General features: G+C 36.2%; 1 non-coding gene across 1 annotated transcript; it reads right to left on the bottom strand.

Moving 5' to 3' along the window:
* Positions 1-916: 916 nt before the first annotated feature.
* Positions 917-1,018, bottom strand: LOC115297278. Its single transcript, XR_003911376.1, has one exon. It is a non-coding gene; the product is annotated as a U6 spliceosomal RNA (small nuclear RNA).
* Between the last annotated feature and the right edge of the window lie 15,250 nt (positions 1,019-16,268).

The raw sequence follows: 16,268 nt of genomic DNA, 5'->3' as shown, positions 1-16,268 counted from the left end.
ATGGTTTGTGAGAAGAAATGATGAAGCATTTAATTGTTGGTGTGAGACCCTTTGGTACTCTTTCCAAAGACTCAGCACCTAAGGAGACATCAAGTTCCAGATGGTGTAGCTGCAAGATAGAGAAGCTTTATAGCCAGGGTCCCCATGTGGAGGACACCCTGCTAAACTATGTGGGCCATGTAAGCAAGAGTGAGAGACTTTTGGGGGTAAGCTGAGATTTGGGGGTTTTGTTACTGCCTATCTTAACTAAAAACCCTAAGAATCCAAAGAACATAGGAATTGGATTCAGAAGATTTGGATGACATCCAACTTAACAGCATTGTCAACCTGGGTAAGTCCCTCAGTTTGTTGAGCTTCTTACACTTCCTTTCTAGAATAGAGATGGTAAAAAAATATTCTCTATCTACTTGAAAGAATGACTATGAAGATCAAATTGCACTGTGTTGGTAGAGTCACTCTACAATCTAGATTCATAAATGTGGTGCCATATTTTTTATTTCTTTGATATTGTGATTTCCTGATTAAAGGAATTTCTTTTCCTATTCTCTGACATTTCACCTCCATAGAAAAAGTAGATAAGAAGATCAACGTTAGAGTACAGGAGTGAACAAGGTGCCACTCTTTATTTGTTTTAATCTATTATTATAGGTATACTGTGGCTCTGGTAATTAAACTCAAGATTTCTTAGAATCGGGTATTCCAGATTCAAGTTTAATTCCATGACATCCAGCTGCTTCAAATTTGTCTACAGATTTTTCCTCTTTACCTCTGAGCATCAGAAAACCAAGACACTTTCTTCAATTTCTTTTAGACAAGGTGAAGTACAAAGTAAACTATGTGTTCAGAGAGCATCAAACCAGTTTCTATTATTTCTTAGATTCTTTTTTTTATGCTTTAAATTATTTATTGAGCACAAAAAAATATAGAATGCTTCACAAATTTGTGTGTCATTCTTGCTCACAGGCCATGCTTCTCTGTATTGCTCCAATTTTAGTGTATGTGTTGCCAAAGTGAGCACTATTTCTTGAATTCTTAACTCTGATTGCCCAGTCCAACAAAACAAAAAGATCAGCAAAGCCAGTAGGCATTGATGGACATCTGACATCTCCTTTACTTACTGATGGGCACAAGTGAGAAGAGAAACCAATGTACAATTAACTTTCTATATTTCACACTATGAAATTTGACCTTGTTTTGTGTCTTCCCCACATAAGAGAGGATGGGAATATGGTGTGACTTCAAGTTATCACCTCATATCTCCACTGAATGAGCAAAGACAATGCAGTCATTAGAGAGACACTCCAGGAAATGACTAAAAGCAGGTTCTTAGAACCCAGTTGCACTGCTTACTGAATTACCTTGAGCATGCAACTTCTTTATGCCTCAGTTTTTTCATCTATAAATGTGATATAATAATAGCACATAACTTATACAGTTTTAAAAGTTAATGAGTTAATATATGCAATGTTTAGAAAAAGACCCATGACCTAGTGAACACTATATGGCTTACTCAATCTTGTCTCCTTTTAATTCAACTCTGAGTTATTCTAACACAAGTCAACCTGGATGCTCTAAAAGATGAGGGTGGGGAATTTGTGAGAAGAGAAGACTGAGTTTATGAGCAACTTTCATGAACAGCTTGACACAAAAGAAGATGAGTAAAGATGCTGTTACAAACATTTTCTGATTTTTGGATTGACTAGAGGTCTATAGCACTCCTCAATCTTTTGGGTACACATTTGAGTTTCTTTCTATGGAACACCACATTTAAGTGGACCAATTATGCTTTAAATCTAAATTGAAATGTAATCTGCCACAAAATTATCCTTTCTTATTTATGATAAAAGTCTTTTTTTTCCTTGCTACTCAAATATGAGAATTCATTGTGATGTGGGTTTTGTTGTGTTTTGTTTTTGTTTTTGATCCTGCACCTACATCTCCTTTCAAACCCAACCAATAGCCAAGACTGCCAAATATTGTCACAAGAGGGTCTCTTCCACTCCCCTTTTGTTGCCATTTCACAAATTCAGGCCTTCATCTTCCCACTGCCTTAATGCTCTGGGCTTTCTACAACATGATCTGCTATCAGTGAGTTTCACCTCACTCTTGCTAGAGTGGATAGAAGAGCTGGGTCTTGTATTTCTCTTCAATGATATAGTTTTGAAAAAAATAGCATTTGGATTCACTTCCACCACTAAAATTATTAAATTATTTAAAGAAGAAATCATTAAAGTAATGAAGTGGTAGTTTTTTCCCCAATATAGTAAGCCACATATGAATTTAAAAGAATAGCAATGTTCCATTTTATATATAATACATATCAATTAATTGAATGGGCACACCCTCATAGATGCATGTATACATACATATACATGTGTGTGTATATATGTATGTATATATATATATATATATAATGTGACATTGATACACACACATATAAATTTACATACACATTTTAATGTCTTCCTTCTCAGAAGGTACAATGATTGTTCATCAATAGATAGATATCTATGCTAGGATGAAAATGGATGTTGGTCATGAATTCAGATCCAATAAGAAATTCCTGGGGCACCTGGGTGGCTCAGTTGGTTGAGCGTCTGACTTCAGCTCAGGTCATGATCTCACACTCGTGAGTTTGAGCCCCACATCAGGTTCTTTGCTGACAGCTCAGAGCCTGGAGCGTACTTTGGATTCTGTCTCTCTCTCTCTCTCTCTCTCTGCTCCCTCCCCAACTCTCGCTCTGCCAGTCTCTCTCTCTCTTTCTCAAATAAACATAAAAATTGTTTAAATTAAAACAAAAGAAATTCCTGGCTTTCAGATTACTATACAATAACTGAAGAAAGCTTTGAAATGGATATCATATTTTTGTTATTTGGATATTTGTTATTTGACTTGATGCATTCTCTTTCTGAATTTTATAAGGACCTCCACAATGTACACACACGCACGCATACACGCACACACATGCACTTATGGAAAGCAAACAAGTGGGAGGAATGTGCTTGTCAGCTTCAATTTCATATACATAAAAACGCATGAGAGAAGGGGATGAAAACGTAAGAGCAAAGAGACAGGAAATGTCAAGCTTGATAGGTTATGCCTCAGGAAAAGATTTACTCTAAAAATAAGTCCTACTATTTAACCTGCTGGTGTTAATTTGATTTTATATTCAGCAGGAATATGTTGTGTCTATCAATGATTGCATCTGGATTGTTATTCTATCAAGCTAAGACTTTTATTGTTCACTGGAGCTGTGCATTTCAAGGCTCTTAATCTGTGATTGTCATTCAGGACAGTTTTTTAAAAAATTGCATGAATATAACCACATAATACTCTATCTTGTGGCCTATTGTTGCCCAAAAGGCTCCAGTGCCTTAAAAGTTATTGTCATTAATAGATCTGTTGTTTCCAGGTGAAAAACTTTTCCTCCCTAAAGGATGACTCTTGAAAATCAACCTCAACCAAACATAAAACAATACATTCCAAATACTCTTGTTTTCCTCATGATTTGCAAATTGAACACAAATGAGAGAAAAATGGAGTTGGTCTGCAGCAAAGTTCCACTGCCCCCTTCCATTGTCCCTCAATCATTTCTTCCTTCCCTCACATAGGAGAGCTGACACTAGCCTGTAACAGATGTCTTATCAGAGTATCCCATCTTTGAATGACTGTTCACACCTAATTTTCCTAGCTGCATTTAATATTAATGTGCTACCCTCCCTCTTCTTCCCTGTTCTAATGTTAACCATGTAGTATCTCTGTTGTTAACCCACTCCAGGGATGGCATTCAGGGAGTCAACATTCCCCTCTTCTGTGCTCACAGCACATATAATTAATAGTCACATTCTTTCCCTCTGAATCTAGACATTTCTGGAATTCTTACCCTCACTGAGCTTCAGATGGTCTTCAGCAGTCAATTATGGCTAAAACCTACTGCTTCCTGGGATACTCATTTCCATTTAAGACACATGTATTGTAGTAGTTCAGGAGGAATAATGATGGATCTCAAATTTATTTTCATAAGTAACTCATATTGAGTTAACTACATATGTATATATGTGTATCTATGTAATTATACAGGTTCATCCTTATGACAGGCATTGATTCTCATTCATGTTTACTCAAAAATACTATAAAATGAAAATGCTACAGATGTTTATTATATTAAAATACATATATGTATGTATGTATATATGTGTGTATATATACATACATACATACATTTGTAAGGGTTAATCAAATGAAGTTATGGTAGCATGAAACTCCATGATGAGTACTGAATATTATATGTGTGTATATATACATACATACATATAATATTTTAATAGCCATAAATACAGGTACAAATTATGTTACTTATTCAGTCTACAAAAAAAAAGAAACTACCAGAGTATGGATTTAAGGCAACATTTTTTATTTTATGTTCCCCAAATGTATTGTACTTAGCTTGATTATAACACTTATCACATTGTTTTCTAATTCCTTTCTTTTCTATTTCACTGACTCACTTTCAAGAAGCAGGAGAACCTCACTTCCTTTAACTGTCAGCACACTATACAGGTTTTCCACTTTGTATTGGTGTGACAACTGTTTATACAATAAATAACTGATCGAATGAATAAGATATGTTTTAACCAATAGTCTTATATTACTCTGCTCTGATGAGATTAATTCTATTCTTAGCACTTTGAATACATTTTAATTTTCTAATCCCAGTGAAATTTTGTGCAATGTCTATTTTCAAATTTATATTTCACTTTAGGACTCCCCTTTATTTGTTACAATACTACATAAACTGACCTGTGCCCATTCTTTAAACAGTCAACTTATTGTTAGTAATTAGTTTAAATTGTGAAATTAGTATTTAATAGCTATAATCTTTAAGCTGTATAAATAATTATATTGACTTAGGCTGTAAATGTTCTCATATTCACACAAGAATGTGAACTTGAAAGTGTCTTTGAAGGAGTTCAAAACGAATTTCAAATTAATTAAATCCTTTTTAAACCTTCTCAGAAGTATTTAGAACTTGAATTTTTAATTAGATAAATATTCTTAAATATATTATATTCACTCCTCTCTTTACAACCCAAATATATTTCCATAACAGAAAAGATCTGAAAAGTCAGAATCTTATAAAAGGTGAATTACTGTATATTTATTATCAATAAAAATATATGTAAAATCACTTACAGACCATCCATAAAGGTGTAGATTTCTTGACATTATCAAAGTGGAGATTTTTAAATGCAGCAAATGCTGACATACCATTAGATATATCACAAGCTATCCCTTAATCCTTGTTAATTGATGGTATGGTTCTAGTTTCTTCAGGCCTCCTCACTCCTTCTTCCTCAGTTTAAACTCACCACTTGGAATTTTATTTTGCATTTTGAAATTGAGCTAGCACTAGTCCTTTCCAGTTTTCCCTTCAGTACCTAGACTTGGTTACAGTTTGATGCTTACGATTAAGCCCTACTTGAGTGTAAACTCTGTTATACACTTTAAATGGGGTTTGAAACACTTGTAAGGGTTAATCACATGAAGTCATGGTAGCATGAAACTCCATGATGAGTACTGAAAATACCTGTGGGTTGGCGTTATGAAAACACAAAGTAAAGGAACAGGGCTAAACTAGATGCGGGCAAGTAGATTAATGAGTTAAAGTTAAAGAGAACTTGTCCACAAAGAAAACTTGTGTGGGAGTCTGAATGCCCTCTTGCAGGTGAAGTGGAGCAATTGAAGAATTTTGGGTGAGAAAGACGCACGGCACTGCAGGCTCTAGAGGATGCATTTAAGAGCCAAGGAGTGGGAAGAGGAAAACTTGAGAAGGATCTGCTGAATTCATCTGGACAACATACTGAAAGAAGGGATGCTTGGAACAGAGAGAACACAGACTGGAAAGTACTTATACAACATGCTGGAGCATGGGGAGGGGCAGGAAGAGACTGTGGCATGACTTGCAGGTCTTTGGTTTTGACAATTAAGCAGATTATGGTGCCATTTATACAGTTTGGCACAAAGGGGTGGAGTTTCCATTTTGGACATGATTTTGAGATGAATATGGGATAACCAAGGGATAATGAGTAGCCAACATTGTGATACTTGAGTGAGTAAACTTAGGACATGGTTTGGGCTGGAGAGACATATCTATGAGTCATTAGCATATAAGCAGTTTTCAAAAGTAAGAGAGTTGATGGAACAGCAAAACTAGTATCAACAGAGCATGAGTCAAAGACAATGTATTAGGGTTAGGCTGACAAAGAGATGACAAAATAAGAACAAAATGAAACAAAAATGAGAGCTGTTGTAGAGAGTCCTGGAAAAACAAACTTTTCCAGGAATGTGAAGTTAAGAATTTCAGATACAGAAGACAAACAATGGCCTTGAAAGATGTGGGTGGAGGGTGGGGGTGGGGGGGAGGCACCTGATGTATCTTGTCTATTTTGGATGTTTCTGAATGTTTTTAATGATGGCATTCTACTGTTAAATCAATGATGGGGAGTTCTAGTATGCTATTGTGGTGTAAACCCACCACATCCTACCCCTCCTGTGGATTACAACTAAAAAATCTGTTAGAAAAATCAAAACCCCTACTACCTAGGTACGTGAAAAATAACAACAGGCAGATTGTGAGGGGGAGTCAACATTTGGAGAAGCAACTGACAAGGGAGTGAATTTTACATTTCTTTTCAGGCTTTATCCCACTGAGCAGGCACTAGTCATGGAGTGGCACAGCTAAAATCCCAAAGAAACTCCAGTTTCTACAAGGAGGACCAGTGTATGGACCCTTGTGTATGAAGAGTGTACAGAGAATGATTATGACAGGTTCAAATTCTTCATCACTAAACAGAGCTGTTATCCAGATTCAGAAGACCCAATTCTAATTTTTTTTAATGTTTCTTACTTATTTTTGAGAGAGAGAAAGACAGCATGAGCAGGGGAGGGGCAGAGAGAGAGGGAGACACAGAATCCGAAGACAGGCTCCAGGCTCTGAGCTAGCTGTCAGCACAGAGCCTGACACAGGGCTCGAACTCATGGACTGTGAGATCATGACCTGAGCGAAAGCTGGATGCTCAACCAACTGAGCCACCCAGGTGCCCCCAGGAGACCCAATTCTAATGTGTGGCTCACTAATTTAGATCTGTTTGATTCAACCCCTTCAAGCAATTACATTATTCTATGAAAAAAATGGCTAACATGACCCTTTTCTGTTTAATTTCTCTTAACTGTGTTAAATATCAAATATAGCAATGTACTCAAAAGTGCTTTTAAGAGATCATAAATTTGCATTTAAATACATTGTTAATCATATTTCTATTTCTATTGGTTTATAATCTCTGGCAGTTTTACAGTATGGGTCCATATTCTGGACATCATCTAGTGTTCAAGTTCAAATAATTACCATGACTTAGCTTATCTCAGTGCATTTAATGCAGTTGTTATCTGATCACCCTACATCATACTGTGAGTGTAGTTTTTTCCTTAATTCTATCTATCCTTTATATGCAATTGTAGAATCAGTGTTCCTGTCTTTGTCTGTCAGATGGTTTATTTAAACCTCCATGTCTCATGAGCAAGGAAAACCCATTTAGCAAAGATGGGAATCTGCTCCTTATGGCCTGTGACTCCACACTTTCCTTTTTCCACATAATTATAGTTCTTAGAGGTTTGTGAACCAACTTAATCACTTGGAACTCATATCACTTAGACTGTTAGTACCTTTCATAATTATGACCTTTGAGTTTCTAAACCAGTGTCACTGGAAGAAGAGCTTAATTTTTTGCTCTTTATAGTAGTATTTGGAATAATTGCAGTTTTTGATATAATCATTTAGAAGCAGATGTCCAGGTCTAATTGAATATAGCACTATGAATTCCTTTCAGATCAGTTGTATTCTGGGTATTTCAAAAAGAAATAATTTCAATTGTAATCATGAACTGGGACTTTTCTCCCTCTCCCTTCTCTCCTTTCCTTTTCCTTCTGCTTCCCTTTTACTCCCTTTCTCTTCATCTTTTTCCCTCCTCTCTTGCTTCTGCCTCTCCTCCTCCTCTTCATTTTTCTCCCTTGCTCTTTTTTTTCTCCTCCACCTCCCCATTCTTTCTGCTCTTTTCTCTCTCCTTTCAGAGGTCTTTTAACCCCTTTTAAGTTTTTTAATGAAAGACTAACCATTACAAAATATTTACTCTCTGTAATTAAATTTCAATGCACCAAGCATTTTCAAGATTATGCAGACTTAAAATTTGTCAGATTTATAAGGAAGATAGTTTTCATCAACAAAACATCTAAGTCTCATATGTATCCGTGAAGTACATATTCTATCCTCTCTGTTTCACTGACCATTTTACATAAATAGAAGAAACTGTGCACTCAAACCCGAGATGCTAGAGGAGGGGTCTCAAGATTCCCATGTACTTCATTTCTCTTCAGAGTCACTGCATTTCCATTGCGACAGCACACACATGCTGTCAACATTTTCTACAAGTTAAAAAAATGGAAATACAACTTGAAACAAAAAAAATATATATATACCACTTTAAATTAGAATATTAGTTTAGGTTAAACAAACTTTTTGGGTATCTGAAACATTTTGAAGCTCTATGGGAACAAAGACATAGAAAAGTTAATAATACGTTACACCTCACTGAAATGATCAATATTGGCCTAAAATGAAATTGAAAATGTAATGAGTTGAATTTGAAGTCAGAGTAATATTTTCAATCAAAATCTCTTTATTATATACATTTTATGCTCTCTTGACTTTAGTTATTATCTTTTTCAGATTCAGCAACAGCTGAAGTATACATGAATCTAGTAAATGTTACATATAAACTAGGTTAACATATCAATTACTTTCCATCTAATTTAATAAAGATTGCTGAATGATAATAACATTAACAAAAATGATAGTGACCATTTTAGAGAATATGCCTGGCATGATTCCAGGCAATTCACCGGCTGCTGCTGCTGCTACCACCACCACCACCACTACTACTACTACACACAAACACACGCACAAGTTCATCAACACCATGAACTTGATGTTACTCTCTTTACAGGGAGCTAAGCTGAGGTTAGAAGAAATGATTAAACTGATTTGAACACTGGCTCATTTGCTTATTCTTTTAAATAGAAAAAGTCCCTACTTTGTACTAGGAACTAAAACTATGGAAATGAAGAGCACCTAGACCCTATGTTCAAGGCGTTCACAGTTAAAATTGAGCAGGTATGTTACAGACTCATAAGTCAATAAAATCAGTAAAATATATATAGTTAAATGCAGCAGAAAGATTTACATGATAAAGTATAGAGCTAGAAGGCTGGAGGCAGTATGCTGATAGAGTAAACCTTACTTCTGCAGATACTAGAGGAGAATTCTCACCCACAGCTCTTACTTCCACCACCTACCCGCAGTGCACAGACTGTGACATGCACATTTCTAATTTGTAAGGCTACTGCCTCTGAAAATTCATTATTCATTGGAAAAGATGGTCCTTTAGGCTGCGAAAGCCTTATTGCCCCCCACCCACCATTCTCGGATGAAGAACTGAGTTGACCCCTACATTCTGTACCTTGAGTGGGATAGGTATCTTCCACTCTCTGCAGAGCAGGTCTTGCGTTTCTGTATTAGACAACCAGCCTATATGAAACTATCCAACAGGTCAATGTATGAAAGGTCCGACTCTCTCCCTTAGCGGAATGTGGAGTGTTCCTCGTAACATCACCACTTTGCCATCATCACTTACAGACCTGGGAAAATGAATGATAAGTCATTTTAAAGATTTTATTTATGTACAATAAAACCAATGGTTTTTCAACATCAATTCTTTTTGTTGGTGCCTGGGGTGTTGTGAATAAAGAGAGCAAAAAACTCGAGTGTGTTCTAAATGTTCGGATAACCTGGGATTTGGTGAAAGCACTGTCTTTTGATCAGTTGTTAAGTCACAGTGAACAGGGGCCACTACTGAGGAGAGAGTACTACTAATGTGCCAAAAAATCATAACTAATACGAAGGGAAAAAAGGGATTTATGGGTGAGTGAGGGACTCCTGGCAGTACACCTAGCTAGTTGGTTATTTTGGTATGATTTGCATGTTTTGAAAAGTTAAGTTCCTCCTACATCAAAATAAAAAGCTTCTGCACAGCAAAAGAAACAGTCAACAACACTAAAAAGAAACCTCCTTAATGGGAGAAGAGATTTCCAAATGGCATATTCAATAAAGTGTTGGTATCCAAAACATATAAATAATAACTGATACAACTCAACAACCAAACTGGCAGAAAACATGAATAGGCATTCCTTTAAAGAAGACATCCAAATGACCAATAGACACATGAAAAGATGCTTAACAGCACTCATCATCAGGGAAATGGAAATCAAATCTGCAATGAGATATTGCCTCACATCCGTGAGAGTGGTTCAAATTAAAAAATACAAGAAACGGCAAATGTTGGCAAGGATGGAGAGGAATGGAACCCTTGTGCCCCCTTTGTGGCAGTGCAAACTGGTGCAGCCACTGTGGAAAACAGTACAGAGGTTCTTTAAAAAGTTACTATGATCCAGTAATCACATTATTGGTTATTTAGCTCAAAAACACAAAAACACCAATTCGAAAGGATACTTGCACTCCTAATGTTTATAGCAGCATTATTTTACAATAGCCAAGTTACAGAAGTGGTCCAAGTGTCCACAGATAGATGAATGGATAAACAAGATGTGGTACATATACAACAGATTATTATTCAGCCATAAGAAATACTAAAATCCTGGCATTTGGAACAACATGGGAGAGGTCAGAAAGCATAATGGTAAGTGAAATAGAGAAAGACAAATATATGATTTCACTCATCTGTGGAGTTTAAGGAGTAAAATAAATGAATAAAGAAAAAGAGAGAGAGAGAAACTAAGACACAGACTCTTAACCATAAAGAACAAGTTGATGATTACCAGAGCAGAATTGGGTGGGGGAATGGGTGAAATAGGTGAAGGGGATTAAAGAGTACACTTGTCAATATGAGCACTGTGTCATGTCTCTATATTGTATGCCTGAAACTCATATAACACTGTGTATTAATTGTACTGGAGTTAAAATAGTAAAACTTAGGAAAATAAGATTATCATTTTATAAAGCAATTAAAAAATGCTGCCCCTCAAATAAAATTACTGACTGCCATGAGGTAGTGTAATTTCATACAGCAATATTCCTCAAATCATATTTTTAACTGCAACTACATTTAAGGTTACCTCTTACCATCATGGATATTTGGATAATAATAAAAATGTTTACATCAATCTATTTTCACTTTTGGTTTTAGTGTTATTTAGCACTTATGTTTTTGGCAGAATTAAAATTTTATTTTCAACTGAAAATATGGATAGATGGCTTAAAATAGGAAATTTTAAGCATAGAATTGAGTAAATGGAAATGCACAAAAATCATAAGGGAGATTCAGAGAAAAACATGGAATGTTGCAACAGCCATGGTATTTTTCCAGAGGCTGATCATGTGCATAATAATAAGATGGAAGTACTCTCCTAACCCAATGAGCAGGTGCTTGTTCAAAATCCACAGTAAATTTAGAAAGTCAAGGGCATACCAAAATGAATATTTAAAATATTGGTTTCATTTTTGTAAATTTCAAATGCACATAAAATTTGAGATCTTAAAGACAAACCTGAAACAAAGCAAAAATTTTGTAAAACTATCCCTCTTCACTAACATTAATATATAAATTTATTTTTTTAATTACCCCTTTTAAGGTATATTTCTAAGTGAAAAAAGTGAAGAGGGAAATAGAAAACATTACTATGTGTTGGTACCTCTTGGAAAAGAAGTAATAAATATATTCATGCAGATTATATATGTATGTATGTATTTACATATGTATCTATGTATCTACTTATGTCTACCCCTCTTGTGTATGGAAAAAGATTGACAAAGATAGAAATCTGTGTGTTCACAGATATATAGATTACTTCTGCAACAAAAACTAAGAAGCTAATAACAGCAGTTGCATTAGAGAGAAAATTGGGAGGCAAGTCAGGTAAGAAAGAGACTCTTCATCGTACTTATATCCTTTTAGAGTGTCCAAACACTCTAGCAATCATGCTAATTTCTCTTTCAATAATAACAAATAAAACCATACACATAAACAAAAATCACAAAGTTTTGAAGGAAGCTCACTAGAAGCAGTTTTGTACCTACAATCAAGACATCTATACCGAAAGCAAGATAATGACAAAAGCAAGGAAGCCAACAATCAATAATTTTAAGTGCCCGTTTCAGTCTCTTGCAGAATCACCTTGGAAGGAAAAATGAGTACTATAAAAGGTACTTTGATGATTCCTTGAGTTGTGGGAAGGGTCAAATCTGTTTTGGATTGGAAAGAAAAATCAGGTTTCTTATTAATCGCCAAACTGAACACAAGCATTCTTAACGCCGCAATGAATGATCCCAGCAAAAGGGGCATCAGCAAGGGACATGTGTGCAATACAATAGATTGCCTGACTTTAACCTGGTGGGGTTTTAAAAAAAAATTTTTTATGTATTTTATTTTGAGAGAGAGAGAGACAGAGTGTGAGCAGGGGAGGGGCAGAGAGAGAGGGAGACACAGAATCTGAGGCAGGATCCAGGCTCTGAGGTGTCAGCACAGAGCCCTATTTGGGCCTCTAACCAATGGACTGTGAGATCATTACCTGAGCGGAAGTCAGACCCTCAACCAACTGAGCCACCCAGGCACCCCTAACCTGGTGTTTTAACCTTGCTTGGTATATGTACCATGATGCTATCTGAGAAAAATTAAACTTGTGAAATGTGTGGCAGTTAATAACAAGTTAAGTAATTAAAATGAATATGAAATAAAAATAGATTAATAAGTTGTCTTTCAAAAATCAGAATATACCTTAGAACAATTCTTGTAGCAAGAGCAGTTATTCAATAATTTTTTGGTGAAGTGACTTTTTAGAAAATAGGAAAATATATATGTACAATAAATGAATTAAGATAAATACATTCCCTGAATGTTCACAGTGTCCTTTTTCCTAAGAATGCTTTACTTGGGTGTATTAGCCTCTTGTTGTCCCCCCTCCCCCCCGTGAGGTGAGTCAAACAGGAAAGGTTAAACAGTAACTTTTGTTATAGTTAATGAGCTCTTTTGTAATTTACTTGAATAGGAACCTTGAAATCTCACTTTGCTATGGCTTCATGGGGGAAAGGTGCTGATAAGAGTTTTCAACTCCTGGTTGAATTGTTATCTGTCTCCCTGAAGGAAAATAACCAGTGAAAAGGGATAAGAGCCATGTGGGGTTAGTAACCCCATACATTTTAAGAATAAAGGCCCAGAGTTGGCAAACTCAGAAATTTCCAACAACACTACAAGGCACTATAAAAATTTTATCTTTTCTTCTTTTTATTCTATACTTAACAAGATCACACCAATGAAAATAAAACTTTAAATTTAGATACAGAATGCTCTTTGTGGTGCTATAAGTAATTTGTTTTAATTCACACACTAAAAAACAGCATAATTAGTAATGTGACTTAGTTGAGAAAAACACTTGGACTGAGATTTCTCTGTGCCAATAGAAAAGGCTAACTGGCTGCTCAAATACCATTTTACTCTGTTACATATATGTGACTCTATTCTCAACAGGAGCATATTTTTAGTGACATTTTCAACAATTGTCTAAAATCATTGCTTTATTCTTTGGCACATCCCATTCTGAACAGTGATTACTATGATATACTCATAAATCAGTGGAAAGTAAAATTTGAATCTATACATTTATATGCATCAGTATTCTTAAAATACTATGACACCAGGGCCGATAATAGAAATTTGCAAGAGACAGCATCTGACATGTGATGACGGCTCAGGTATCTGCATATGATATATTACCTGATTCTAAGGGGGGATTCAGCAATGTTCTAGGTAGTGTGCTAGGTATTTGCATGTGGCGTTCCATTAAAAGTTCCAAGTAACAGTATGCAGTGAATGCTCATTTCCTCCCAATTATATGAGCAAAAGCAGCCCTATGTAATGCATACTATTTAACCCCCAATCATCTAAGTGACTTGCCTAAGACAGTAAATCATAAATCTGAATTTGAACCTAGGAATTTCATTACCTATTCTAACCACTCTAAACCCTGCAACTCTGTAAACCCTTGAGGTAGATAAGAAACTCTTTTGCTCTGATGGTAAATCATTTAAGACAATGATTTGTTATTAAGAAGTCATTGGGAGCATTCCTAACCCTTTCTGCTTGGTGCTGTCCAACTGGAACTGATTTTGGCTCTAAGAAGTTATTAAAATTTTAAATATGTCTCAATTTATCTTTTAACAGTTCTTGTGTCAGAAGGGAGAACCAAAGGCAACCCTTCCACCCCCACCAGCAACCCCCAGGAGCAACAAGCAACCAGACACCATTAATTGTTGGGCCATCGAAGCTCCCTGTTGTCTTGCTGCCTCTAAACGTGGCAGGTAAGTCCCCATAGGATCCTAGGATCCTAGCTCCACAGCTTTTGTGTTATGAGCTTTCAGACCTAATCTGAGCATACCCAGAAGCCAGTCAGTGTTCACTAGGTCCTGGGTCTGACTTAAAAACCCAACTATGTCTGTGTCAGACTCAGTCCAACTTAGAAACTAGACTGGGGCCAGTGTGAGGCTGCAGGTAAATAACATTTTGTTTTAAGACAGAACAGCTCTTTGTTTTAAGACAAACTTAGCGAAGATAATCTCGAATTTCTGTGGCCACAGTAGAGAACTTTTAACCCTATTAGATAATCACACGCATTTACAAGGTGTCTTGGAGAAAAAAGCATCTCAGCCAGGCCCTCACTACAAACGGTAAATGGAAAATTATTTTCCTTCTCTACAGTTTCTAGTGATCAGGATGAGACCCTCTGGCACACCGCCCCCCTTGCTCTGGAGCCAGGAGACAGTATCCTGGGAAAAGCCAGCAAAGGGTACGGATTCTTACCAAAGTCAGCTCTCCCAGATCTCTACCTATTGTGCGTAGTTGATAGTGAAGGGTAACATGTTACAATACCCCTTTCAAAATTCAGACTGGCAAGAAAAAAACATTAGTTATTGATTTTTCTTTCTCTCTTAGGAATAGCTCATGCCTTCTTGTTTGTCTCATTTGTGTCTTGAGAGCTTGGCTTGGTAACTGTCAGGTTGGGAGCACTCAAAATGTGGCCAGACAGTAAAGGGAGCAGGTATTGTCACTTCAAGATAGGTGTTTTAGCATTAGGATTATTTTGAGCAAAAAACACTCAACACCCAACAGATTGAGTAAAAGCTCTTTCCCTCACCTTCAACTACCTAAGATTACACTGGAAAGGGGGCCTATACTAGAAATAGAGCTATTACTAGAGATGCCTTTTTATCTAAGACTTTTATCCAAGACTGCCTAACAAGGGGGCAACCTTTGTTTTCCAAACATCTCTTGCCTTCTTGTCAATGGCCTTTCTTCCCTTCGCATCCCCAGGCCCCTACATCTTTCCTTAGCTCAGGATGTTACATACATCATGTTACCTAGCTGCCCTGTAGGTCTCATATATTTATGGGACTCCTGTATTTACATAATTTGAGTCTGTTAATCTGTCTTATATCAATTTAACTATTAGACCAACTAAAAAACCTAGAAGTGAAGAAGGGAAAATTTTTCTGCTCCTTCAACAGAACTGTGGGTTACATCACATTTATGGCCAGATATGGCTAGACAGAAGTATGGGTTCCACTCCATTTGCAGCTGGTCCTTGCCAGTTGTCAGGGCAATTTTCTAGGTTTTTCTTTCTTTTGGTAATCTTTGGGAGTTGCTCTAGATCTTGGAAGTGTTACATCTGTTACATCTTCACTGAGGACTCCTCTTATGTCCATGGGGCTGTTCAGTGCTGCCAGGAATATTTATTGTTGGTCCTGGCTGAAACCTGACAGATGCATGAAAGGATTTTTCTTTAGCAGCTCTATGGTCAGACGTTGGCTAAATTAGAAACTGATATTCAGAGACTGATAGTAACTTTTCTTTTAGGTCTTCTCCTCTAAGCTAAAATAGAACTATATACCCAGATGGAAAGAAAAAAACATTCTGAATCCATTGTAGAAGAATTTACTAAAATATGTCAGACATACAGCTCTAACTCTAGAACAAAGTGATCTTTTGATTTGCATCTTAGTTGAAATTCTTATTCTTGATATAAAGAAATAAATTAAATCATATAACTGAATGGCATGGTCAGTCTCTTGATCATTTAGGTGGCAACTC

Source organism: Suricata suricatta, chromosome 7 (assembly GCF_006229205.1).
Source record: "Suricata suricatta isolate VVHF042 chromosome 7, meerkat_22Aug2017_6uvM2_HiC, whole genome shotgun sequence".
In the NCBI taxonomy this organism is placed as follows: Eukaryota; Metazoa; Chordata; class Mammalia; order Carnivora; family Herpestidae; genus Suricata; species Suricata suricatta.
The sequence above is the reverse complement of the archived record's forward strand: the minus strand, read 5'-3'. Positions and strand labels throughout refer to the sequence as shown.